The following is an 18,108-nucleotide window of genomic DNA, read 5'->3' on the forward strand; positions in this document are numbered from 1 at the left end:
AAAGCACAAACATGTTGGGCAGATGATGGGTAGATAGATCTACAACAGGATATATAAAATATTGGCAACTTTGCACAAGTGATCATTTGTATTTCACAGTTGTTAGTATTCAACACCGTAGCATTCGAGCACATTGCACTTTAGATTGGTTTTATCATATGTGTTTGAATGTTTTGACTGATTTTAGGGTGTCAAGGTTTTCTGTAATGTTTCCTTCATGTTGAACCAAAGGGTAGAAATGTCTTTTATGAACTGATGATTAAATTTGCTTCTGAAAACAAATTCTATCAGTGAAACAAGTGGTGCCTCTTCCTATACTAGCAGTCCAGTCAGGTGTCAAGTTCCTAGGAGTTGTAGTGACCAGGGATAACCTGTTTGCTGCTCTAACAAATGACCCTGGAATCTCTAATTGTTTGTTGAACTGTTCAAGGGGACCCTGAGGTTTCAAGGCATGGGTTAGGAATGCAGATGTCCTAGGAAAAGGAGAGATGAGAATGGATAATTGGATTACTATTGAAAGCAGGGAGAAACATGGTTACATTTTGGACAGGTTCAACATCAGTACGTGCAGTGAAAGAATTGATGAAGTGATTATGAATGTCATGAGTGAAGGAGAGAAAGGAGAAGAGGCACGAGGTGCATCAGCAAAGAGGTTGTAGCAAAAGAAAGAGAAAGGTTTGCCCGGGGAGATAGTGTAGAGTGTGGAGAGGTGTGGGATGGGACACGGGCAGATAAAAACTACTTCAAAGGTTGTGGGGGAAGAGGTGTTTTAGCCGCATGAGATGGAGAAGCTGTAGTCAGCGAACCACTCAATCAGTTCAGTGCCGTGTCCTTGAAGTCGAAGGAGGAGAAGGTTTGAAAGATGGAGGTATTGTCCAAAGATTCAAAAGCAGTAGAGAGTTCAATTTTGATAGAGGAGATGTGAGCATGTTGAGTGCCGGTTTGAAATGTGGAGACTTGGGTGAATGCAATTCCACTGGAGTGCTGTTATGTAAACTGTTCTTCAAATTGAAAAGAAGGGTAAAAATGTCTTTTATGAACTGATGATTTTATATGCTTCTGAAATGAAATCCTATGAGTGAAACAAGTGGTTACCTCCCCTTGAACAGTGACTACAGACTCGAACAGTTCATTACGGCTCATGCAAGGGCTCCAAGAGTCAATCTTCTAAATGTTTGGAAAATATGCCCTACATCACCCACTACTAAGCCAAAATACTAATCACCACCCGGTGCTCAACAAATTTAACTAATACTCAAGCATACTCCTTGAGCTCGACTCTTTCTCTTCCCTTAATAATGTCCTCAACTTTGTTAAACTCACTTTCTATAATGCACTTCGTTCTTCCACCACCTATAGACACTCGCATCATTCTAGAGGGCTGTCAATGCAAAATACTTATTACTTTAAATTCCTACTTTCCTATTTAAAAATCCATTCATGGTCTCTACCCCTGCTCCCTTTTGTTGACTGCTCTTCAAGTACTCCCCTCCCGAACTGTACATTCCTCCTCCCTCCTTAGTCTTTCCATCACCTAACCTCCCATGTCCTGTGCTTCCCACCACTTACACACCTTTATCTACAGAGCCCCCTCCAAGTTAGTACCCTCCCCCAAACATCAAGGCAATCCCATCTGTTGGTCACTTCAAGACCAGCCCTTACCCCTTGACCAGTGAAAGGTTACTCCCACCATGCCATCCAACTACTCCTGTCCACTGCTTCCGATTCGACCACACTCATGCTTCCCAGTTGTAAAATGGTAAATATTGTTTATTAACATAGGAATCGTCACTAGACCCATATTGTGTGTGATGACTATGTCTATTCCTGTGGCAACATCACAGGTGTGTGTCCCAATACCATAGCCACTCATTAACCAGGTTACTCAAACTCAGGTATCAATAATCTCTTGTAATTGCACCCTAGCCGGCACTTCCTCTGTCTCCTGTATTGCTTCCCATGTACCGCATCTCCTTTCGGAATGGAATGACATGCAAATCCTTAATACATATAAATACAAATGAATCAAAAACAATCCTGAAATAGCGTAAATAAATCCATACTTTGGTCATTTGCATTGTTATTCACGTCAGAATAATATCAATGTATTATCTTCCTTACATTTCATCCAAAACAATTTAAATTCGAGAAAAACTCAAGAAAAGGTTTTCAGCCTATCGAATGGCACAGTCCAATGTATGTAGCTCCACTATTTACCACTTTATACCACGGCACTGAAAAAACAGATTGATTTTCCAGCACCTTATAGCACTGAGTTATAGCATCTTAATACCAGTCGTCCATGTGAAAGTCACAAATTGAATGAGTTTGAGGCCGAAATATGTCTGGGGTTGCTTGTGGTGCCGTGGGGTTGCTTGTGATTCTGTGCAGAAGGGATATGATCTAATAGTTCAGGATGTACTCCCCTTTAGGGGTGGGACCACCCCTGATTTGCATATGGTCTTCCCCCTTTCTGTGATGGGTTGGCAAGCTAAATAATGATGGTCTGGAGGGTTGTCCGGAGCAATTGCCAGAAGCTTAAGATGAATTCTAAACATTCCAGCCATCAACTCTTTTGAGTTGATTAGGGTTTGCTTTGAATGCAGGTCACATTGCCCCTTCCACTCTGATTACATGATTGGAAAATGGAAGGGAAACATACAATTTTCTGATCAGTAAATAATCAGAGGTTTATTCGCACTGAGATGTTCTCCAGTGATAATAAAACCCAATGTATTACCTTCATAGTGGTTAGCCTATAAATAGAGATAACACAACCCTGAACATTTTACAAGTTTCATACATATAATACTCAAACTAATAGAGTTGCGATTCTCCACAGATTGCAGTGCAGGTGAATCTGGTGACAGAGGAGACATGCATAGAATATTTTACTCATATAGTCTTGGCATGCCAAATTGCTGAGCAAATGAAATACCACCGTTTGGTGGATGAAAGGCTGTTAGAGTTTGACTAAGAGGATATTCTGCAGTTGATTAATACATTTAGTAGTTCACGGCCACCTGAACTACTTTCAAACTCTATTTTCAAGGGACATCCATAACTGTGGGCAAACGTTGTATATACGATTTATGTCCACGTTCTTACAATAAAACAGATTCCACTCTCTTGGAAATTGGCAATAATGATTCCCATTCTTAAAAAAAGATGACAGGTCATGTCCCAAGAATGACTGCCTTATTAGATGCCCCTGGAAATCTTTTTTGCATCCCTGGTATTGGCTAAATTAAGGGAGTGCATAAAGGAAAGTAGGAACTTTGTATTCCATCGATCTGTATTTGTTAAGGGGTTGGGCACCACCCTCAATGGGCTTACTTTAAACCTATTTAAGGGAAGCTCCCTGAAGGGAGGTGAAGTGACCTATTTGGCCTTCATTGATTTCAAACTTGCCTTTGATAGTGTTGAGTGGGCACTCTTATGGAGTAAGTTTAGAAAGTGGAAGCCCCCAACTTATACGCTGGATATTCTTGTAGAGCTTTATAGCGTTACATTGCAAATACGGCTTAATCAACAGGTGGACTTATCAAGGCGTATACCAACCTTCAGGGGTCTAATGCAGGGGTGTATTCTTGCCGCTGCTTTATTTCATTTATTTATGATCTTATAGAGAATTTGTAACACGCCCAGGCCTTTCCCCTCGCATCAAGGGGTACCTACTGCAGGGGCTACTCTATGCAGGTGATTTGGGCCTTTTAGTTCAAATGTCTATAGGGCTGCAGAGGCAGCAAAATCTGCTTCAGATGTACACCGTTAAAAATAATTTTTAAATTAATGTGTCAAAATCGAATAGATTGATTTTATAATCTGTGAGGCTGAAGATGAAAATTACTTTTAAATGGGGTATGCGCAATGCATAGCATCACTTCTTTATATGGGGAAGCCCCTTTCCATGAGGCCAGAGAGGTGAGGCCACCACCCATTAGTTCCCCTTGCTCTCGTGCCCAGTAAGAGGATCTCATGGGGAGGGAGGACCCCACTGAGAGTAGTGACTATGCTGGGAGAACGCAATATTCTTTTGCCCCTCCCACCTTCCCTAAAAATCCCTCCAATTCCACACTACCCAATGTCCCTATGTGTTTGTGTAATATATCTCAGGCAAGAACTACTGGGACGAGGAGGAGGCCACGAGCAATGAAGATCACTAACAAGAACGAATGCAGGCGTTCTAGCCTTAGGGATAATCCTATTGGTCAGCTGTCATTCAAAGGCAGCGAGGGAAAGATGGATGGCGCCTTTGTTGTTGGCTCATCAGGAGCCAGGAAAGTGCCCAGGTACGCGCAGGAGAGCAAGGTAGAAAGGCAGGCGGTGTCTGAGGGAGAGAGGCACTCACAGAAGGCCCTCAATGCAGATGGCTGACCAGAGAAGAGGAATCGTACCCGCCGGTGACAGTGGCTGCAGGAGTACAAGGAAATTACTGCCGAACTGCAGAGGAGACGCACGGAAGACCGGAGAAAGTCCTGTGTCGTAAGAGAAGCCGCCAAAGCTACTGGGAGACCCGCGAACAACCAAATGGTGACAACAAAGGCCCTACAGGTACAAGAGTGTCTAGTCCCAGGTTTGGAGAGATCCAGAGGGAGCCGAAGGCCTGAAGCGAGAGCAGAGGAATATTCACTGGGGAAGAGTGACCTAGTGAAGGGGGTCTGGGACCCATATCAGGAAGGCATACCCCAAACAGTAATACAAGGGACACAAACTTTGCAGATCCAAGGGGCAATCACAGACCTTGGCAGGAGAGTAAACCAAGGTTTTGGAATGGAGAGAGATTAGACAAAGAGAGCATTGTGAGTGACCAAATGAACTTTGCATGTACAGATGATACTCACAGACCTTGGCAGTGGAGTAAACCAAGGCTGTGGTTTGAAGAAAGATCAGACAAATATAAACAGGAGAATAACCCAGTAAAGGGGGTCTGGGACCCACGCTGGAGAAATATACCTCAAATAATAACAAAGAGGAATACAAACTTTACATATACAAGTGGTACTCACAGAGCTGGGCAGGAGAGTAAACCGATGTGGGGTGAAGAGAGATCTGAGAGAGAGAACTATGAGAACAAGCAAGTAAACAGGGTCTGAGATCCATGGTGGGGTCACACACCCCAAACAGTGATTAAAACAAATATAAAGCTTACATGTAAAAGTGTCACTCAGAGACCTTGGCAGGAGAGTAAATCAAGGCTCTGGGTGGAAGCGAAATCAGAGAGAGAAAACTGTGTGAACAAGAACATTGAGTACCAAACTTGGCAGGAGAGTGGACAAAGGAGGTGGTGCTGAGAAAAGGGTGTGGGACCCTCAAGACGGCTTGGGAAAATGTTGCAGGGCCTGGGTGCAAGGCCCACTAAGTAAAGATACAGACTCATCCTGACTACTGAACACATAGAGATATCTTGGATGAAGTGGAAGGACTCAGGGGAAAGGAGGCCAACCCCTTTGAGTCTTGTGGAACTGTTTCTTACTTTTATACACCTTTTTGGAACTTTTGTTTTGAACGACACAGCCAGGCTTCAGGCCAGCAGCCAAAGAGACATTTCCCTTTTCACCATATGTTGAGTTTAGCTTGTGAGGGATAGGTTAGGATTTTGTAATAAATATCTGGAAAAGCCCAGTTTAAGTGGAAATGGTAGGTTGGAAAATCCCAGACAGAGTAACGGAAAAAGTCAAAGAAAATTGCAAAACCTGCTTTATTAACAATGCACATAAAGCAGGGACAGCAGGGACAGCAGACACGCAATAGAAGCTTGGATCTCTCAGCCTTCCACAGGCACAACAATGGATTAAAAAGGAAACATGCGTCATTATTGACGTCACATCCACATCACAATCTTGGTTACAAAAACCTACTGTGTGGAGGAATTGTTTAAGGGAATAGACTATATATATATGTATATGGATTGATATGGATTAGTCCTTTAGTTGGTTAGTGTACATCTGATAACTCCAACTGGCACAGCTACTAAATTAATAATAGAGAATACATGTCATCTTTAAAGTAGTTAATTAATAAATGCCACATACACTGGGCGGCATAAGATTGAGGGTTTTCATTGTTTGGCATCTTACTGACCAACATTAACTATGGTTTAATTCAATTAAAAAATATACCATCCCTTATTCCTAGTTCATGAACGGCCATGCATGGCGCTGTACGTTTGGGATTAGCTTTCCATTAATTATAATGCGTGCTGCTGCTTCCATTTCTATGTTTGTTAGCTATCTACGTATCTCGTTTTTATTACATTTCGGTATCTACATTGCTTATGTTATGTTTTTTGTGTCGATATGTTTGGAAGCAATATTCCTCATGTATAAATGCATAATTGACCTAGTGCATTTTATTCGTGTTATACGCAGGTGTGCTTCATGGCTAATAGGTGCATGAATGTTTCTATCATAAGTCTGTTCATTTTCGCCATCTTTATCTCACATTGGTTTCGTCATTTGCTGCACCTTCTTGGAGTATGGGTGATACAGCTTTCTCAGTGAATAGCATTTATGACCTTCATGATATTGTACCATGGGAATGGCAGTTGCCATGAATAACATTTGACATTCCTCCCTCTGGTCAAATCTTTGACCACACCCTCGTTCTTGCCCTCCTGCACACAGGGCACCTGGGTATCCATATTTTAGTCACCCCCCCTCAGGTCACCTGCACGTCTTATGTGTTTGTCCACACTTCAGATCACATAGCAGCATCCAGTTTTCAAAGGAAATTACCAGGGTGCTGGGGACAGGTACCTGGAGGGACGATAGGGCTTTTGCTTACGTAGATATCAGGTAGGTTATCGGTTTTTCTATATTTGTGCACTTGAGCATCCACATGTATTACTATTTTCATTCCCACTACTTTATTGGCAGTCCTTTTGCATTGGATTATGGCTATTCTCAAGAAGCAGAATCCCAGTAGTACTAGTACCAGTATAGTCACTAGTATTTTGAATGTGTTAGCCAACCAGGTTGGTATCCAGGAGAATAGATAAGAAAGACAGTCCTCATTTAGAATGTCCTCCACCTCCTCTTTCATTTTTGTGTGTAGTTCTGTTATGGCATCTGTGAAGGTTCCATTTTCCTCATCATGGGTTAGGTATGTACGTTCAGCATGATGGGCCACTTTTTGCACACACGCCACACACAAATGCTGTTATCAGATCAAGCACATACCTGTTCTGGAGGACCATACGTCTTTTTGCACTAAGCTCCTCTTTTATGGCATTAAAGCCCTTGACTGTCGTTTTGATTGTTTGCATCAACTTACAGCTTGTGATTTACAGCCACTTTGCGTTTGTAGTAGTCTGCAACTCGAGGAAAAAAATAGTAGTGAGAATCACTGCAGTTGTACTGAACAATCTGTGTTGTAATATAATGCAATTGGTTATTTATAGCACGCGTAATACCAAGAGTTTTCTAAGCGCAGACCCGGGGATCGAACCTGTGTTGCCCGTTGTCAAGTGTTTTCCAAGGTGATCATGTTGCCCCTGAGCTGTCCTCCCGGCCCTGATGTTCATCTAGTATGTATGCAAAGGACTGTTTTGACTTTTCTGAAAAAGAATGTTCCCTTTTATTGTGTGTAAGAGCGAGGGACCTCATTTTCCTCAAATGTGGATCCGCCCTGGGAAATTCAGAAATGTGTATATCGCTCTTGGGACCTGCACGAACTGGTGTGCCTATTGTCACTAAGGAACAGACCCTTCCCAAATGTGTAAGCTTTAGATACATAGGCCTAATAATGATTCATTAATACGGCTGCTTCTACTTTCATTTTGAGCAAATCATATGTTCTCTAACACCCTTTCTTTTCTCCTACTTTTACTGCTCCTGTATTTCTTAATAAATAAGGATGCATGTTTCATTGGGAGTATGTGGGCTGTTTCATCCTCTAGCCACATTAGTATTTTAATATACTTATCCCAATCCTTATGATACTTGTTTACTTTGTGGATAACCACTCGTGGTTGCTCTATAAGCATATAAGCACCTCTGCCTTACAGCCGAGCAGTCCGTCAATCCATCCTTCTCGAATAAATATGGGTTCTTCTGTTTGTAACTGACCTCTTTCTCAACACCCAGGAATTTATTTTCCCTGCAGTTTAAAAATTGGTGATCCTTAGTTACTATTTCCCCTCTTTTCGGGCGTGATAATATGTACAGTATTAGTATATGTTCTTCGTTAACATCACTTGTTGTGGGTACTGCTTGTATGGAAGTGTGCACCAGTGAAGATTCTTCCTTTGTTAACCAGAGTGGGCCTTTTTACCCTGGAACTGTCATCTTGTCATACATGTTGAAAGATGTGTCAGGCAATGTTATATGTGTGCAGGTATGTCTGTGGCTTGAATGTTCTGGAAGCTCTCATGGAGTAGGGGATGAGGGAACACACATAGCAGCTTTCATCAGATGTTCCACTCAATACTCTGCTCATGTGTTTGTACCACACATTATTAGTGATGTGATCAGCATGGGACATGTAACTATTTACATCTATAGAGTCATCCAATGTATTTTGTTTCAGTCTTTTTATCTGAGTATTCATTGCAGGAATGCTTTCTGTCACTGCATTACTTTTCATTGTGACTATAGTCGCATTTTGAAATGCTGTTTTGGTGACATTAGAATGTATCACTTCTCTCATAACCAGACACATAATTAAACAAAGGCCAAAAAATGTAAGAAATATTGCAATAAGCATTATAGTCAATGTATCTACCCTTTGTAAATATCTAAAAAAGAGTATCTAACTGAATTGAAAAGTCAAGTTTTCCTCTTTCAAAAAGTCTCTTTTCGTTACGGCAAAATGTGTGTTAATACCGCAAGAAAAATTCTTTAAAAAATAAACATGTTTTTGGGATTCACTAGAATAACAGCAAGGGTTATATTTCTAACTTCTAAAGCAGGATATGTGTTCACTAAATAAGACAACATCATAAGAAGTATGATTTGTAGAGGAATCATTTAGTGTACATACCTTTCTTCTCATGAAAGTGCTACTCTTTGTCTTATGCAGGTATGATTTTTAGACAAATGTTTCACTAATCATATCCTATCTGATGTTTATCAAAAAATTAACACTGTCTTTCTCATTCTTTTGGTGTTGCTTGGCTCTCGTGGTAGACTTCGCTCAAACGTGTGTCGTTTCTTCTTCACCATCCGATTCAGGGAGTTGCAGCAGGGGGTTCTATCCTTTGTAAAGCTTGATGTCACCAAGGTCCAACAAAGGTCTCCTTCTTTGGACCTTCACACCTCCTCCATGATGAACGAGCCCCCAAAACGTGGCTTGTGCCAGTGACGCACAATATTTTTAAATAATACTTTGTCCCTGTATACAACAATATGGGTTTTATAACTGTTGTAGGATCAATAAGTTTGTTGTCATCAGTCTTCTTTGACCTGCTCTGCCATGCATGAAGCTGTTGAGACATAAAAGCAACACTTGCCATCATAGCAGCCAAATAATCATGCATGTCCAAGTACATTCGACAGTCTATCGGCATCAGTGTGAGCTTGAGTGGGGGGGCAAGAGGTACATGCATGCAGCGTCCCGTAACCAGCTTGTGAGGAGTAAGGTGATGGCCTTGGCCTGGTTGATTATATAATGCAAATAGGGCCAAGGGTAGGCAATGGAGCCATCCTTTTTTCACAGACACTTTTAGCTTGGCAATGCGTTCTTTGAGGGGGCCATTGAGGTGCTCACAAACAATGTTGGCTTGAAAGTGGTAAGCACAAGATAATGTGTACTTATTGCCCAATAAGATTGATATGTGCTCAACATCTTTGATTACAAAATGTGGTCCATTTTCAGACTAGAGCACTTCGCATACTCCCCACCTTGGGAAGACCTCACATACGAGGAACTTTGCAGCACATGTGGCATCAGGATGTGAGCATGGACCGGCTTTGATCAATCAGGGAAAAGGACACTTGACAAAGAGCAGAAATCAATAATCATTACAAACTTGTAGCATAGCTTCATAGTTGATATGCAAATGCTGGAGGAGCCTAGTAGGATGGGATGTTGCTACTCTCACTGTTCACAGCATGTGTCCTGCAGTACACTGTTGGTAAGTCAAACAATTTATAAAAAAGGCAGCAACATGCTACGCCAGATTGGGTATGAACCAGTCTTCCGAGATCAAGGCTGCAAGACACTCTTGTGTTTTATGCATTGGGTGGTGTAATTGATGTAATCCTACTATAAGTAATCCCAGGGGCATAACTGGTTTCCCATTGCTGTCTTGCCACCAGGTTGCACCTTTGGTGGACAATGGATACCCCCTTCACCTCCACAATTCTTGCTCCTCTGATAGGGCTCATCCCTGCAACTCGATAATATGGGCTATGGGTAGTGTATTAAAGACTTCTTTCATTACCATGTTTCGTGCTCATGTGTATTTATATGGTGCAACGTCACATTTGGATAAATATGCTGCTCTTTTTGGCTTCTAAATCAGCAGCCTTGTTGCCATGAGAAATTAAATCTTAACTTTGATGTGGCATTAGCCTGCCCTCTGCGCGTAAGAAGCCACACTTCTTCCAAAGTGTCAGTCCTGTGTGCACTGTTGAGGTCAAATAGGTGGAGTCAAAATACACTGATGCCTCTTCTGCATGCATTTCAAGTGCCAAAATGAACAGTACCAATTCTGCTGCTTTTGCTGAGAAATGCAAAGGCAAGCCCGCACTTGCCACTGTCTCAAAGTTGCAATTCAATTTTACTTTTTCCATTGTGGTCCCTGTGTGCCTTTCACCTGTGCTTTGATCAACTGATGATGACCTGCCAATGAAGAGGACTGCCTCTCATCCTAATGCCTTTTCTTTAATGTGTGGTATCTCGTCATGATACTCAGGTGCACTCCTCCATGTAGTCTCCTTCTTATACTGGCTCTGCTATGAATCTTGCTGGATTCACTAACCTGCATCTGACGATTTAGATCACTGGGTTTGATATAATTACTTCATATCCAGAGGCTATTAGTCTGGTTAATGTGCTATTAGTGATTTCAAGAATCGCAAGCCGGCCATGTTCCACATAAAATGTTACTGTACAGCCCATTTTAATACTGGCAGACTTTTCAATTGCAAAGGCCGCTGCGGCCAATGCTTGTTCACATGGATAATGAACTTGCATTACTGGATCTAGAATCCCACTGTAAAATGGTAGTGGCTTGTGCCGCAGCATAGGTTTGTGTGCGAGGACTGCTGTCATTAATAATCCATTTGAATGGGAGAATAATATAAACTGTGCACTGTAATCAAGGATCCCCAACAGTGGTGCTGTGCATATTGCCATTTTCAACACTTCAAAGGCTTCTGTAATTTCACCTGTCCAGGATATGTCACTGCTATCCTTTTGTGATTCCTTGCGTCCTTTTAAGAGGGGTCTGGCATATGTACTGTAGTTAAAGACCCATGCCCTGCAGTAATTTGAAAAGGGCCAGAAATGGTTGCATCTCCCTCACTGTTTTTGTTGTGGCTGTTTTCATAATCGCTTCTTTTCTCTCAGCAGCCACTTTTCTTCCTTCTTGAGATATTAACTGACCTATTTACAGGACATCTTTCTGCCAATATTGTAATTTCTACTTTGTACCCTTCCTCTGTCAAGACTGCCATCAACTGTACTGAATCATTCTCTGCACGGTTCCTCTGTCTCACTGCACACCAAAATGGTGTCTACATGTTGTATCACTATGCTGTCAAGGTGTACATTCCCTAGGTCCATCTGGAGTACTCGGTTGAAGATTGAGCGGGACTACCTGAGGTAGCCTTATATGTATCCACTTCGTCCTGTGATAGGAAAATGAAGTCAAGTCGTGAGACTCTACATGGAGAGGGATTGAAAAGAATTCATTGTTCAAATTGATCACTGTGAAATATTGAGCTTCAGACGGGATATTACACAATATTACACAATATTGTGGCTGGATTTGGGACCAATGGGGACTCTGCTTCAACAATATTGTTTAGGGTGCGTAAATAAAACTCACAAACCCCATGTTGACTTTTTTACTGGCTTCACTGCTCTGTTAATTGGTGATTCTAATGGCACTAGTATTCCTTGTTGCACTAGAGCGGAAATGGTATCATAAATACCTATATCTGCTTCTCTTGACATTGGGTACTGTCTCACCCATGGCAAAATAGCTCTTGGTTTCAATTTAATGTTGACTGCCCTTCTTTTAATAGGCCGACATTATATGGACTATTGGTCCACAATATGCTTGGCATCTGTGCCAAATATTCTTGTAGAAAAAGAGTATCTTTTTATATCAATGACATTCTCTGCAGCACTTCTCTCTTTTCAATGTTTAGCTGATAGGTAAGGCTTATATTAAACCCTATGTTGTCATCTGAGTCATCGTCTGTAAACAAATCTTCATTGGTCAAATTGGTCCATCCGTGTCCCTCATCAAGAGCTCTATCCGTCGTACAATTTATTCCCTCATATCATATAATCACCCTGTCCTCTCTCACTATTGCTGCTTCTATCTCTATTGTAATCACTTGCCCTTCTGCCTCATGCTTCTGGTCTGAACAAAAACTCTGTGGATTGTCGCAATATTCTGCCTCTTATTCTTGGGAGTCATGCTAACAGTAGACAAAGACTTCCGGGTCTACGCCCTGTGTGCTTTCTGGCCATAAAATGCTGATATAAATTCTTGTACATTTATATAATATATCCCCAGAGTTGAACATATTATTCCTTGGTCAGGGAATGATATTGTCATGTTCACTTTGCTCATCAATTCTTTCCCCAGTATATTGACTGGTCTCTTGCAGGGGTACAATAATGGCATGAAAAGGTCATGTTCTCCAATGCTAATAGGTAGTCATCAGTAAAAGGAAATAAATTTGTTAACCATCAAAAACCTTGTGCATTCATGGCAATACCTGGAATTGGGTACTTCCCCTTCCTAACACAGGATCTGGTTGCCCCTGCATCTACAAGGAAGGAACATGTTTTGTCACCTATGGTTACCTCGACTCTCAATTCTTCTTGTGGGTCTTGTGTAACTAATAGTATGGAACACATCAAGTCTTTCTGTGGGCTCTCCTATTGTGGGTATAAATTCATCCCTGTGCCATTGAAAGGATTACCCTCCCACAAAGGTCACACTCCCTATTCTGGGTATAGGTGTCTGCGTTTGTGTTCCATGATGTCATTGTATTCTGTTGTACAGGTGCTTGTGGTTGCATTGGTATTTGCTGTAGCCTTACTTGTTGGGTAGATTGCATTTGGGTCACTTGTGTTTGATACTGTGTGTGATTGTGAGCATAATATTCAGGTGGTTCTGTGCTATATGGTAGGGGACATACTTTCACCCGTCTTGGATCTTTCCAATTCTGCTGCATAACTACCCCCCTTCTACATGCTCGGGAAATGCGCCCCATGTTTCCACATGACCAGCACTGCTGAGCCTGTCCTCTAAACCTAGGTTGTCCCCCATTAAATCCTCCACCCTGTGGAGCCTGAAATTTGAACCCTCTGCCTCTGGGTGCGCCTTGTCTTCCTCGTGGAAAATAATTATATTCTCCCCTTCGTGCAAAGTTTCCTCCAGCCATTGGCTCAACCTGCTGTGCCTCCTGTGTAATCACCCCCTCTACTCTGGTTAACACTGCTCCTCTACTGAGAACTTTTTTCTGAACTAGCTTTGCTTCCTCCAGCTTTCTTTCCTCATATTTCTTTCTCGCTTTCTCTTGTTACAACCGACAATGTTGAACTATAGTCAACTGGATCTCTGGCCATGGCTTCACCTCTATTCCCACTACATATTAGTCTCTGCACTGCCTCAGGCAGCCCCTTGGCATAATATGTGATAGAAAAAGGATATTGGGCCTCATTCTGAGTTTCGCGGTAAGGGGTTAATGGCGCTGGCAAGGGTGGCAGTGCCGTTAACCCCTTACCGCCGCATTACAAGGTCCTTTAGCAGGTCCCGCTAAGGGCGGCTGGTTTTACCAGGCGCCTTTAGAGGGAGCCGCTAAAGGACCGGCATGCTAACAACAGACTGTTGCACAGGGTCTGGGTTCCCTGAATGGGGAAATACTGGGTCCTCCAAGGTTGGAATGGCCCGGAAATTCTCCATTCAGGGAACCCGGACCCGGTATGTGGAAAGGGGGTAGCCATGGCGCTAATAGCACCATGGCTTCCTCCAACCTTGTAATGACCCCCATTGTTTTATCCCACAGCTCTCTTGTTTTGTGTGGCCGTTTTTCTTGAATCTCTTGAATATAACCACAGGTCTTCATCATCACACATTTTGCATGTCATAATCACACTCATGTCTGATGAATTGGGATCTTGTACCCTAAATTGGCCCTACAATTGTTAAAAGTTGCTGCGTCATGGGTGTTTTTTTGGGATTTCACCCCAGAATGACCAGCTCATGTCCAAATGTTGTCTGCCTTTTTTATTATGGTAGCAAGCAATGTCTTTATGTCACTGTCACTACTCTTAGCTCTGATCCCCACTGGCAAGCCCATTGGCCAGGTGGAATCAGGGCTCGGATCACTAACAGGGCCTAGCATCCATTTCTCAGGCCCTCTTGGGGACAGTCCTGGCGCCTTTGGCGCCAGGCTCATCAGTAAGGAAAGACATCTGCTTGAGGAACTACTTTATTTAGGCTTTCAGCTAACATGGAGGCATCCACATAGCTTGATTCCTAGAACCAAGCTATGCGGTCTAGTGTTTTGGGTGTGGTGGCCTAGGGACTACTTTACCTGGACTACTTTACAGTGGCTATTTAAACCACACCCGAACAAGACAACACGCTTCACGTTACTTTGCTTCTAGCAACCTGACACTCACCGTGTCCAGCTTTCAAACAAGCCTGGTGAATTCCGGACCTGCAGAAAAACCAAGAACATTGTTAGCAGCAGAATCTTACCGGCATTCAGCATCCTTCACTGCTCGCAGCTCCTGAGCAGCTCTGTTGGTGGAGTTCCCGCCCGGATCAAAGGACCTGAGAAAAGGAGGAAGACATCATTAAAGGAGGTAGTGGAGACATTACAACCACGAAGCGCTTAAAGACTTACCTGGTTGGTTGCTTTTCGGCCGGCATAGCTCCGGAATTCCATCTGCGCTGGGAACTCACCGCGACCTACGAAAAGAGAAAAGCACAGGTCAGTGAGGAGAAGACATTGCTGCGCTACGCAAAGCGCCTCCTTACCACATCATAGCGCTATAGCGTGCCATCATCTCGCGGTGAGAACCAGCATATCCAGTTCTCCAAGCGGACACTCCGTGCTCCTAGGGAGATAAAAAGAGACATTTAGAACAGAGAAAAGGCATGCAAGAATTATGACACCATCAATCGTAATAAGACCTACCTGAAAGACACTACAAGGGCAGCAGTCAGTGAAGTAACTGGACCGCCCGCGCCCACAAAGGACAAGGCCCAGAGAGCAGGACGGAGAGCCCACCGATTCTGACAACCAGGTGAGAAGAGAACCTGGAGGGGCTGGAAACACAAGGGAGGTGGGGGAAAACTTACCTTGGTCGCCCAGTCCTAATATAGTCTTCATTTCCAGGCAGAATCCCATCGACACCGAGGCCACACCAGGGAATCATTGGGAAGGGCACCAACGACCAACTGGCTGGGTGGCATCCCCGTGGATACCAGGTGAGCGTAAAAGAACGCAAAGCCTCACATAAATAATCCACCTGGGTGCCATGGAAACATCAGAAATTGACCAATTGGCAAAATTGTTGGGGGACCTTCGTGCTGAGCTTCATTCAGCCCGACAAGAGACTAATGCACTCTGGAGAGACCTAATAGTGACCAAGGAGCGCACCGACAAAATCAGCAGACAATTCTTGCAATCGCAGGCAGGGCAGACTCCTCTGCCTGGAGGAAATCCACTGATGCAAAATCCTATCTCACCATCTTATACCCCCACACCAGTACAGATCACGCTGCCTGGAACAGTTCCCCTGGCACCACCAGAAAGGTTTTCGGGCGACCCACGGAAGTATGCAGCATTCATAAATCAGTGTCGCCTTCACTTCCTTTGTTGCCCTGGGGCATTTCCAAATGACCAAGCTCAGGTAGCTTTCAACCCAGTAACTCAGTGCACAGCAGTAGTAACCTTGCTGTGCCAGGATGGACATTGGGAGTGTATTTCGTTCGATCTTATAAAGGCACCTCAGTTCCGTTTGATACTAGGGATGCCATGGTTGGTTGCTCACAACCCTTTGATAGACTGGCGGGCACCGAAATTAACCTTCTCCAGCAACTGCTCCCTAACTTGCTACTCTCCTGACCCGGAACCCGACTCCTGTGTCTCCAAGACTTCCAATACTAGAGCCTCTACTCTGGGAGTAACTAATACTTTCCCAGATGAATATCGTGACTTTCAGGACGTATTCCAAAAAGACCAGGCTAACACATTGCCGTCGCATAGGCCTTATGATTGTAAAATTGACTTTATTCCTGGGGCACAAATACCTTGCGGCAGGATCTATGCCCTTACCGAACCAGAAAACCTTCACCTGAAATCCTATTTGGACCAGTACCTTGCAAACAGATTTATCCACCCATCTAAGTCACCAGCAGCCAGTCCTTTGATCTTCGTACCGAAAAAGGAAGGGGACTTGAGGACCTGTATTGATTACCACGCAATAAACCAGATAACCGTGAAGAACCGCTACCCCTTGCCTCTTATTCCGGAAATGCTAGACCAAGTCAAAGATGCCCAGATCTATACCAAATTAGACCTTTGGGGAGCATACCACCTGGTCCGGGTCAGAAGCGGAGATGAGTGGAAAACCGCTTTCCATACCAAATATGGCTTGTTTGAATATCAAGTCATGCCTTTTGGTTTATGTAACGCTCCCGCAGCGTTTCAATATTTCATGAATGATGTCTTGAGAGAACTGATTGACGTTTGCACCTTAGTGTACATAGATGACATCTTGGTCTAATCAGGCTCAAAACAAGATCATATCAGGCATGTTCGTTCAGTCCTCACCAAGCTCCGCCAACATCATTTGTATGCAAAGCTGGAAAAATGTTTTTTCACGTCACCGAAGTAGAATGCCTTGGTTTCATCCTTTCGCCGAAAGGCATCAGAATGGATGTACATAAGGTTGACGCTATTCTAAAATGGCCATCACCAACATCTCTGAAGGGGATACAGAGCATGTTAGGCTTTGTGAACTTTTACCGCCGGTTTATCCCAGACTTCTCTCAGGTTGTGCACCCGATCACAGTACTGCTACGAAAAAGCAATAAAAAGTTTGCTTGCACTGAGAAAGCAGAAAGAGCCTTTCAGGAACTGAAACAAAGGTTCGCCTCCACTCCAATCCTGCGGCACCCGCGTGTAGACCTCCCTTATGTCGTAGAAACTGATGCTTCCAGTATGGCAATGGGAGCAGTCCTTTCACAAAGGGACCCAGAAACTGGCCAGCTGCATCCTGTGGCCTTCTGGTCAAAAAAATTCTCACGCCCGGAAATTAATTACGCTATCACGGACAAAGGATTTCTAGCCATCAAGTACGCTTTCAAGGCGTGGCGACACTATCTTCTGGGAGCTAGACACACCATTACAGTGATCACAGACCACCGGAACCTGCAATATCTCAAAACAGCCAAAGCCCAGTCTTCAAGCCATTTACGGTGGGCCCTCTTCTTCGCCGAATATGACTACGTGATCACCTTTCGACCAGCGGTCAAGAATGGGAAAGCTGACGCCTTATCTCGAATGGGCATCGATGAAACGGTGTATACAGCTCCAGACCCGGTACCCATCATACCTGAAGACAAACTCTTGGGTATCACAACAGCGTTATCACAAGCCAAATTACAAAACAAAATTCAACAGTCAATGAACCTGGATGCTTTCCTCGCATGGCAAACTCAAGGAGAACAATATTGCATCAAGGATCAGTTACCTTATTTTAGGGACCGACTATATGTACCCGAGAAGGAGTTACAACAGCATATCATTTCAGGTTAGCATGACTCTCTGATCGAAGGACACCCTGGAATTTCTAAAACTTTAGCCAAGGTAAAAAAGAACTTTTGGTAGCCAGTATGTTCAGTCCTGTGGCGTCTGTGCACAAAATAAATCACAGAAACAGAAACCATCGGGTCTCCTAAAA

Source organism: Ambystoma mexicanum, chromosome 5p (assembly GCF_040938575.1).
Source record: "Ambystoma mexicanum isolate Mex_15411 chromosome 5p, UKY_AmexF1_1, whole genome shotgun sequence".
Classification (NCBI taxonomy): domain Eukaryota; kingdom Metazoa; phylum Chordata; class Amphibia; order Caudata; family Ambystomatidae; genus Ambystoma; species Ambystoma mexicanum.